Here is an 11,156-nt window from a genome sequence, read left to right as displayed (position 1 = left end):
AGTCTGGATTAACTGGGAGTTCCTCCTGAAAGCGCCTGAGTGGACAATCACAAGTTCCGCTTCGGGATGTAAGGGTAAGTATTTCTCGATTTCTCTAAGCTTTCATCAAAAGAAAACAAACAAACAAAGGTTTTCTTAAAAAAAATAATAATAATAAACAAACAATCACTGAGGCAGGGAGCGTTTCAGAGCGTTCACATTGTTCCTGATAGTGTTAAACAACGCCCTGAATGTACTGACTGGCGTCAATATGACATTCACCATGCTGAGATTTAGTACTTCAGTTCTTCAGTGCCTTCTCTTTTCACCTCACCTCATCTGACCTCACCTCACCAAAAGCTCTTTTCATATTCACAAAAAAACTCTCACTTTCTAGACCAGTAACATGAAGCACAGTTTTGTTTATACTGAGTTGTTTATTTATTGTTATTATTATTTACACCTCAGGGAGGAACTTCATAGCAAATGCAATATACATTGTGTAATATTTACAATTCTAGTTTTTTGTTTTTGTTTTGTTTGGAGTTTAATATAGCAAAGGTTTACTCCTGCATCTCCTGCACCTGTAACCATGTAACTAACCTTATTGATAAGTAAGTTAAGGGCTAAACAAAGTGCTGCATGAAGTGAGCATGGACATTCGGGATATTCATTACAGCTAAAATGGCACAAATATACAGTTTATTACTTTAAACTTCATCTCTCCTGCTGTCACTTGGTGAAATTGGATAATGAGTGTTCACACCCATCAGTTCAAAGTGTAATGGATATGCATGTTCAGCTGCACTGGCTGTGTGTGTGTGTGTGTGTGTGTGTGTGTGTGTGTGTGTGTGTGTGTGTGTTGGGGGGGGGGGGGGGCATTTGCGCCCCTCACTTGAATGTAGTAATAGAAGCACACACACTGAACTCAAGCCTCTAAGCAGCATGACATTGGCTCACATCTGAATGTGGTTTATAGTTTATTAAATTCTATTTGAGTCCTACTTGGTTTCATCCTTTGTCCCTGAGCTGAATCTCTTGTTCTGCTTTGTACCTAATCATGCCAGTGGAGTAATATTATATACAGTTAAGCCGTTTGGGCAACAATGAATATGAATAAATTTTTTGTTAACACAAAAAGGGGGTCCCGCCTCCACCCTGTGTAGACGGAGTTTGCATGTTCTCCCCATGCTTTGGGGGTTTCCTCTGGGTACTCTGGTTTCCTTCCCCAGTCCAAAGACATGTGATGTAGGCTGACTGGCGTTTCCAAATTGTCTGTCGTGTGTGAGTGTGTGCGTGATCGTGCCCTGCGATTGGTTGGCAACCCATCCAGGGTGTCCCCCGCCTTGTGCCTTGAGTCCCCTTGGATAAGCTCCAGGCTCCCTGCAACCTTGTGTAGGATAAGCGGCACAGAAAACGGACGGATGGATGGTTGAGAAAAGGGGGAAATATTGAATTATTTATGTATTAGCTTGCATTTTAGATACTGTGCTCACAGCTGGTATTGTGCGAAACGATTCATTCATGCATTCCTTCATTCATCTTCAGTAACCACTTTATCCAGGTCAGCGTTGTTGTAGACCCGGAGCGTATCCCCTATAATGTCATATTAGAAAACAGTCCAAGTTGCTGGTCCTCTCACTTTTTGTTAAATCTATTCTTGTTCCCAAGTGTACATCCTTAATGAAGCAGTATCACACGAGCAAGAGTGCTGTTGTACTGAATATCAGGACAGCTGTGATTTGGGTCGCATGTAATCATAGCCATGCTGATATTCAGTACAACGGCAGGACTGCGAACGTAATATTACTGTCCTACAAATGTTCAGCTGATCGGCAGGTCATGAGCTCGAATCCCAGCACTGCCAAGCTGCCACTGCTGGTCCCATGAGCAAGGTCCTTAACCCTCAACTGCTCAGTTGTATAAATAAGATAAATGCAAGTCGCTCTGGATAAGGGCGTCTGTCAAATGCCGTAAATATAAATGTAAATGAGTGACTGACATTTCAGACAACATGACCAAATCTTTTGTTTCTTTTTGCTCCGTTAATGAAAATAGTTCCCAAAGAAGCCAGAGCTGGATAGAGCAATCATGGTGTGAACACAGACAAGCAGAGTGATACAAATGTACCAGTACCAGTGCTGTTCTACTAAATACTCTATATGGCCATGATGTGAGGAGGTCTGGTGCGCAGTCAACGTTCCAAGGCTCAGGCTTGACCTCACTCGAGTTCTTCCACATGAACCTTGGTAAACCATGTCTTCATGGAGCTCACTTTGTGCACAAGGGCACTGTCATGCTGGAACAGGTTTGGGCATCTTAGTACCAGTGAAGGGAAATCCTAATGCTACAACATGCTAAAGACATCCTATACAACTTTGTGGCAACAGTTTGAGGAAGACCCACATATGGATGAGATGTTCAGATGTTCACATAGCTTTGGCCATATAGTGTATCAGCACTCTTTGTAACGCCACTTGTACAAGCAAATTAGTCGTTCCTTCCAGGATTTTGCGACTGACGAATTAACGCACAATCAAAGAAACTCCGCGGTATTGTCAGGAGCTTGCAATTTTTTGTGCTTTTTTTTGCTACTTGAATTGGCGAAATTGGAATTACACGAAACTGTGTTGCACTGTCTTGCAGTGATGTTTGTTGGTAAATGCGACCTTTTAGCTGTATATATCTTCGGCACGCATGAATTGAAGAGGGCTTTGGCTGAATGCATGTTGTGATGACGTCACATGACGGGTCTTGGCCCAAACCTGCTGAAAATCTGCAGTAATTTTGAAAAATGCCAAGCTCCTCCGAGTATTGCGGAGTTTCCTTGATTCTACACAATCACAAAATCCTGGAGGAACTGCCCAGTGATATGATATGATATGATAACCAGAAGTCCTGCCTAACTGCACCGACTGCTCTATCACCATGGTTTAGATGATTGTTTTTCTGCTCTCTCTATCCTCGATAATGTTTATTTTCCATTTTGAACTAAAATGAGCTACTATGCATGGCAGATTTCTTGTAGCTGAGATGATGATTATCAGTTCGGTTTAAACAATGCCCAAGTAATCCGATTGTGCTGCAGCTAGGCGTTGGTTTCGATGTCCAATGCTGATAAAAATCACTATGCTGTGGGAGTGATGGTTATGAGAGATTAGGGTGTGGTCTTAGTTACAGAGAACGTGTGAAACACAGAAAAAGCAGCTGCTGCTCTATGAAGTGCATTCATTTTTTGCTATGTATGCATGTAAAAGTGTGTGTTAATGTGACAAAGACATCAGTTAAGCAAATTAAGAAGCACAAGTCTGCGTTCAAATGTGTTGTATTTTAGCTGTAATATCAAGGCATTGATTTGTGGTTGATGGTTTCGAACTGGACACTAGCAATCACGCTACTCCCTTTTCATTATATCATCTGGATAATGATGAGCCGTGGAAAATAGCTCTTGAGGCTTATCAGGCTTTTGCTATTCAGAGAAATAAGTGTCCCAAAGGCTTGTGTGGTTTTGCATGGCAAACGATCTTCACAAACAGTGAAGCGTAAAAGTTCAAGGAAAATTTGATTATTCAAACGAGTTTGTGAGGATGTGTGCTCCTGGTGATAGTCACTGTATTGCCCTTTTTGATAAAACAGCATTCTAAGACATAAAATGCACTAACTAATCAGTGAATAGCAAGACGTAGTGTGCAGCCCTAATCTAGATTAGCCGTTCATCCATTCATCTTCAGTAACTGCTTTATCCTGGTCAGGGTCGTGGTGGATCCGGAGCCAATCCTGACAACACCAGGAATGAGGTTGGAATACACCGGTCCATCACACAGTACCACCCATTCACACTTGGGTGCAATTTAGAGTAGCCAGTTTACTGACGAGCATGTTTTTGAAAGGTGGGAGGAACCCAGAGAATGTGGTGGAAACCACAGGAATAAGGCTGGGCGATATGGCCAAAAATATGATCACAATGTATTTTTTCATATTATTTGATATCAGTATTTATGTCAGATATCAGATATCAGTATATCAGACATCAGTATTTATCACGGTAAATATCAGTATTTATATCAGATATCAGAAATCAGTATTTATCACAGTAAACTTGATATCAGTATTTATCACGGTATTCATTAGTGTGGAAGGAAATGCATTCCACATGTTTGTTAGACCTCAAGAATGAATCATAACTTGTTTGTTTACAAACTCCACAGGGTAAGCTACCTTTTTATTTGAAGTTCAAGAAGTATTCTCAGTTTAAGATTTAATACATAAATCACAACAGGTCTGATCTGGTTCTGAACAGTTATTTATTTTTTAAGCAGAAGTGCGGCTAGACCATGCCAATGGTCATGGCAAAATGTGTAAGATCTTTAACATCTGTAACATCTCCAGTTTCCCTCTGAATTCCGCATAAAGCTGAGGCAGCACTGTTTTTGAAACGGTTTTTCGTCCAGTGACTTCATAGCTGGGATCAAGTACTTTCATTCGTCTTTTGAACCCTGTTTTTTTCCACCGTTCTAACTGGAAGCATGTCTTTCGCTATAAAATACAAAATTATGCTCATTACGTGCTTGCTTCTTTTGTGAACTCCTTTCAAATGGAGTATTCGTTGAAAAGGTGATGCGGGGGATTCGCTGCCAGATGAGCAGAAGAGGCTTGTTTACGAGTTTGGATGCTAGCGCTAGCAGTCTTGGTTCGCAGACTTTGGCTCTCTGTATACTCAATAGAACGATACCTTCTCAAGTGGTAGAGAAGGTTTGTTGTGTTTCCCGTCATGTCGCCTGCACATTCTGCAATAAACATCGTTCTGCTCTATATCCAGATTTTGAAATCCAAACCACTTCCATAAGACCGAAACTGTGTGAACGCTTTTTGCTACAAATTCATCATAAATTGCTGTAGCGTCCTCATAGATGCAGCCATTACAAATCAGCGAGAAAGAGAACGCGATCCTGCGGTACACTGCGGTATATCGCTCAGTCAGTCAGCGCTGGCGAGAAAAGACCGTTAGCTGAAACATTGATTTCTATAGGCGTAGTGAACATGACATGGCATTACATTGAACAATTAAACGAATGACCTCATCTTGATTGACAATATTTTATTTAAAAGCTAAGACTTGACCACTGTTTTATTATAGAAATGTTATAGTGACAGTAATTTTACTGGAAAGACTGCGGACGCAACAGCTCTGTGGTTCGTGAAAAAGTGCAAGTGGGTACTGTTTACTGAGAATGTAAGGCTAAATATCAAAAAAAAAAAATATTATCGATGTTGTGTTTTTTTTATTTTGATAAATATCGATATCAATTTATTGCCTAACCCTACACAGGTAGAATCTCGAGCTATGAGGCAGCAACTCATGTTTTGCCAAATTACCCATACAACATGGAAACTAGGTGTCAACAAACGATAAATTTAATAGCTAGGTCTCGAGACAAGTGCAAATAACCTGCACTAGTTACAGCATCAAACATCACAGTGCCAAGAAATATATGAACAGACTGGAAGAAAGTAAATAATAGACACTCAAGTGGCACTTTATTAGGAACACCTGTACACCTGCTCTTTCATGCAGTGGTCCAGTCAACCAATCATGTGGCAGCGCTTCAGTTAATTTTCATATCCAACATCAGAATGGGGAAAAAACTTGATCTCAGTCACTTTGTCTGGGGTATGTCCTGAGATGGTTTGAGATCTCTTATCTCTTGGGATTTTCACACACAACAGTCTCTAGAGTTTACACAGAGCGGTGCGAAAAACAAAAAAACATACTGTGAGCAGCAGTTCTGCAGGTGCAAGCACCATGTTGATGAGAGAGGTCAGAAGACTATGGTAACTCAAATAAGTACTCTATCTCACACAACTGTGGTGAGAAGAAAAGCATCTCAGAATGCAAAATACATCGAGTTGTCTGCTCAGCACAGGTGTACAGGTGTTCCTAATTAAGTGGGTGGTGGGTGGTCCATAAAAAAATCTAATCAAATAATGTTTTGTGAAAGTGAGTAGGTAGTAGGATCTCTTCTTTCTCTGGTTGGTAAAGACTGTATCAGCAGACATTTAAACACATAATGGGCAACTACCAGCGAGAAACTGATAGCCCGGGTGTATGTTCTGCTTGTCCCAGGCATCTGGGCTAGTGATTTTGTCCTGCTGTGTAAAGTGGATTATGATTTTAATCTATTGTAACATTAATATCACATTATTCATCCCTGAGCCTTTGTCTAAATTACGCTTGCTGAATGTCTAATGGTGCTGTGTAGGATTTATGTGTGCTGTGATATTAGTCCTTGACTCAATACTTTCTTTTCATTAGGTATGGTCACTTGCATACTTCTCTTTCATTCCATAAAGAGACAGTCATGTGAGTGACGCCCCACCGTCCCATATCCCATATTTAATCCAAAAAGACCAGAGAGTTTTGTATTTTAACCCATCCATCCATTTTCTGTACCACTTATCCGACTCAGAGTCTCGGGGAGCCTGGAGCCTATCCCAGGGGACACGGGGTACAAGGCAGGGGACACTGTGGATGGGGTCCAAACTTATCGCAGGGCACAATCGCACACACACTCCCACACCCATTCACACACTACGGACAATTTGGAAATGCACCTCAGCCTACAACGCATGTCTTTGGACTGTGGGGGAAAACCAGAGTACCTGGAGGAAACCCCCGAAGCACAGGGAGAACATGTAAACTCCACACACACAGGGCAGAGGCGGGAATCAAACCTCCAACCCTGGACTACTTCAGCTATTCCTCACTTTTTCATCCAGCATTCAGTAGCTAAATGTTTAGATGTTACACTTTTATACTAATGCTTGTCTTCTGGCCCTCTCCATAAATAACTGTTTTGTTAGAGCTAAGCTGAAGTGTTTAATTTGCTGGAAAGACATGTCTCATTGGTCTGTGGACTTGGGCGTAGGGGAGACAGGGTGTAGAACTGTCAGCTGCTGTTTTACAGCACCACCCTGTACCTCTCAAAATGGGCAATTCAGTTAGAGCAACGGAGTTAAACTGGTCTTGTCTTCTGCTCATTCTTTGTTACTTGTTGCTCTTGTGAACAGGTGTATTACCGCAAAACTCATGTGTGCGCCATGCTGAAAGACATGGATTGCCACACAGACACCCTCTGTGCTATGTCCTACTAAGTGGGAAATGCACTGCTTAAAATACCCGAGTGGTTGATAAGTGAACTGATTTGTACTCAATTTCATTTCCTGTTCTGTTACAGGCAGCAAGCAGAATAAGTTATCATCTAAACCACACGTGTGAATCAGATTACATTACATATTTATGTATTGTTGTTTGGGGAAATAAGTCACATTTGTCCCTGTGGCCTATTCAAAAATATGTGTACTGAAACTTTTCAAAACGATTATTCATTCTGTGTGCTAAAGTGACTCTTGTCGTGTTGGGCGAGGGGAGATTTAACACCAAGACACTCTTGGTTTATCTGGGGTATGCCAGCTATTTGAAATATGGCTCCTTGTGTATAAGGAGTAGCAGGAGTGCAGTAGGGCCACAGTCTGGCTCGTGACAGCTGCATCTGTTCTCAGCTTTAATCCATTAACTAGCATGTCACGTGCCACTAGAGAGGGGGTTTGACCTGTGGTCCTGAGTACTCTGACATACAATATATTTCGGTTACATCAATGGACACAATCCGCTGAGACTAGTGGTAGTAGTAAACGTTTTTATATTTAACCATTCACTGACATGGCAGTTAAAACTGATCAGTTGTTCAAGCTGACTTCAACTTTTAGTCGATTGAATTCGGGAATTATAAATTGGGCATAACTTGATGTGCATCTGAGCGTTTCATCCGTTTCTCTGTGGCTTTCATGTGAGAAGGTGAACATTATTTTTACACTACCCACAAGTCACATGCAACTCCTCCATCTTCAGCTTGTCTTTAGGAAAGAATATTTAATTTCATTGAAAAAGGGAAACACATAATGGCATTACTGGAGAGAACAGGAAAACAAGACCATGTAAGGAACGACAAAGTGGCAAAAATTAGGGTCCAGAGTGGGAGGGGCGAGCCCAGAATTACTAACATCATACTATTGGGTTGTTCAGCCAGCACAGATGCCTGAAAAGGATCCAACACTGTGAGTGGACCCCACTGGGCATTGGGCTAGTACCCTGCTCTTTAGCCTGCCAGTCACAACATGACAACAATGCAAAATCAAATTGAGAAGCCAGAATGCTTTCACGGTTAGAATTAACAAAATCATTCAAACATTAAAAACAACTTTTTTCCCCAAATCCTCACATGAAAGAATAAAAAGTGAAGGAGAAAATATAAGAAGCATTTCATGAGGAAACGCTAATGTTAATCATGTTAATCCATCATATCTCTCTGGATGGAGCAATAAATATCACAGGAAATGGTGAAGCAGTGTTTCCTGTAGCTGCTGTCAAAATAGCTCCTCACTGGCAAGATTGCTTTTTTCAACAGCACCACTGATAATGCTAGCATAGATTAATTTGATTATGCTTATAATAAGACCAGTGGTGGCTGACTGGTCAAGGATATTGGCATACTGAGTGGAATATAGTTAGTTCAAGCTGTTACTTTTGGATCCTTGGGCAAAGCCCTTAAACTTCTACTGCTCAGTTGTGTCCTGTCTCGGTGGTAGGTTGCGTTGGATAGCATCAGCCAAATGTGTAAATGTAAAGACTGTTTTCACCAGGAAAATCAGACCAAGATCAAAACTACGGAGCTCTGTACATGACGATCTAAGAACCAAGGGGAAAAAAAACAAATCACAAGCCTCATGACAAAATGACAAGCCAGCTAATTCCTTAATATTACATGCTCCACACTGAGCACTAACTCCTAACTAGCTAGCGTTACCTTATGCCATATAGTTGTCTTCCTTAATAATTTTGTTTTTATATTATCTCCGTCATTTACCACAGTTCTGCTTTCTCTTCTTCTTGTTTTCTTGTTGTTTTCTAGCTTCCAGACAGGTACATTCCCTTCATTTTAAAAATCACAACAATTCAAAAGAAACTTGAGCAAGTCCCACATGTTAGCAAGATGTAGGGTATAGCGGTGTACTGGTATAGCGTTGTACTTTACATTAGTGTAGAGCTGCAACCTCAATTATGAATAAATTATGAAAATCGCTCTAATCTCTTTATCGATTTGTCGGTCTGCGCATGGCACGGGGTATGATTATGCAACGGAAATATGGCAGAGATTATAGAACAAAGTTGTGTCCCAAATGACCTTCTATACACTTACACTATGCACTATGTACTCTAACTGGAAGGATGAGCCATTTCCCAGTCGATGGTACATGACACCAAACGTATGTATTGTGACACCGCTAGCTTTAGCAGAAAACCCAGAGTCAGTGAAAAAGAATTTCTTCAGTTTACTGTTTGTCAGCATTACCTTTTATGGCTAAGGCATGTGAGCATTTTGTATTAGATGCTACGAAGAAGACTGTAATCTGCAAACTTTACAAAGCGGAGCTTGTGTAGCACGGAAACACAACAGTGACACACAAGCACAAATTAAGGGGGTTGGGGAAACTGGTGCAAGTTGCTTAAAAGGTTTAGATTAAATCAAGTTTATTGTCATTATATGCTGTATTTGTGCACTTGCAGTGTAGCTTCTGTTGTTTATTATAACGGGAGCACTCGATTAGTAATGAGGTCGCGTTGCTCCTCACTCGCAATGTTGACGCGGTGATAAACAGTGTAACGCAAATAAGATCTGTAATGTCTAATTAAAATGATACAATCAAAGTAAACATAAGTAAAACAGTATGCCTAAAGGCACTGAGGAACAGAAACCATAAGGTGCAGTGAAAGAGAGTTTTTGTTATTAATTTAGATGTATTTCAACAGATGTTGAAACAGATGTATTTAAAAACTTCTGAATCCTCCAGTAAGCACCACTGGGGCCATTATCCACAAGTGGAAGCAACATCACTCCGTCATCAACCGGCCACACACAGGAGCTCCTCGCAAGATTTCTGACCAGGGAGTCAGAAGAATAGTCAGAAGAGTACCCCAAGAGCCAAGGACCACTCGGAAAGAGCTCCAGAAACACTTGGAGGCAGCAGGTACCATCGTCACAGAGAAAACAATAGGCAATGCTCTCCACTGCTCACGCTCACACCGCAAGACTCCATTACTAAAGAAAAGGCACGTCGAAGCTCGTTTAAAGTTTACTACAACTCATTTGGACAAGCCTATGAAATACTGGGAGAGTGTAGTCTGGTCAGATGAGAGCAAAATTTAACTTTTTGTATGTGATACTACACACCATGTTTGGAAAAGAAATGGCACTGCACAGCACCCTAAAACACTATACCAACATTGAAGTTTGGAGGTGGAAGCATCATGGTGTGGGGCTGTTTTTCATGACATGGTACTGGCAGACTCCATATAATTGAAGGAACGATGAATGGAGTCCTTTACCGGGAGATTCTTGAGAAGAATCTGCTGCCATCCACCAGGATGATGAAGATGAAACATGGGTGGATCTTCCAGCAGGACAACGATCCAAAGCAAAGGATACACTCAGTTGGTTTCAGAGAAAAAAATCAAGGTGTTAGAATGGCCCAGTCAATCACATGACTTGAATCCAATCGAACAAGATTTAAAGACAAAATGTTAATGATTGTTAATTGAAGACAAAATCACACCTGAATACTGCGGCTGATTAATTTCTTCATACAGGAAGTGTCTTGAAGCTGTCATTACAAACAAAGGCTCCTCCACTAAGTATTAAATAAATTAGTATTAAAATATTCCACTCCACTAAGTATTAAATAAATCAGTTAGCGTGTTCAATACTTTTTTCCTGTGTCATTCCCCTTTACCACACATAACTTCATTTATGGACTTTAACGTTATGAATTCTTTATATTTCCAGATTTCTTGAATAATACTGATGTCTGCTGAAAATTTCATGTGAATAACCTCATTGGAAATATATTTAATGAAAAAAATGTTGACACGTTCAATTCTTATTTCCGCCACTGTATATAGGTGTGTTCAGATTTCATTTAGCTAGTATAAGCACCTATAGCTGTGAAGCTAGGTTTCTGCTCTACCTACCTGCATTACTTGAAAATATTTCGAAGTGTGGAAATATTTTTCTTGGATGGCCTTTTTTTGTTATTTTTTTCTGTGTCTCTCTTTGCTCTTA

The 11,156-nt window shown here is 40.7% G+C and overlaps 1 protein-coding gene across 1 annotated transcript in view; it reads left to right on the top strand.

The window, feature by feature from the left end:
- The window catches only part of plxnb1a (plexin b1a), a 65,786-nt gene continuing 54,630 nt past the window's right edge, over positions 1-11,156 (top strand). The window contains exon 1 of the mRNA XM_053643206.1: positions 1-74. The gene's annotated coding sequence lies outside the window, so the exon portion shown is untranslated. The remainder of the gene's footprint in view (positions 75-11,156) is intronic.

Source organism: Ictalurus furcatus, chromosome 15 (assembly GCF_023375685.1).
Source record: "Ictalurus furcatus strain D&B chromosome 15, Billie_1.0, whole genome shotgun sequence".
NCBI classification, from domain to species: domain Eukaryota; kingdom Metazoa; phylum Chordata; class Actinopteri; order Siluriformes; family Ictaluridae; genus Ictalurus; species Ictalurus furcatus.
The sequence above is the reverse complement of the archived record's forward strand: the minus strand, read 5'-3'. Positions and strand labels throughout refer to the sequence as shown.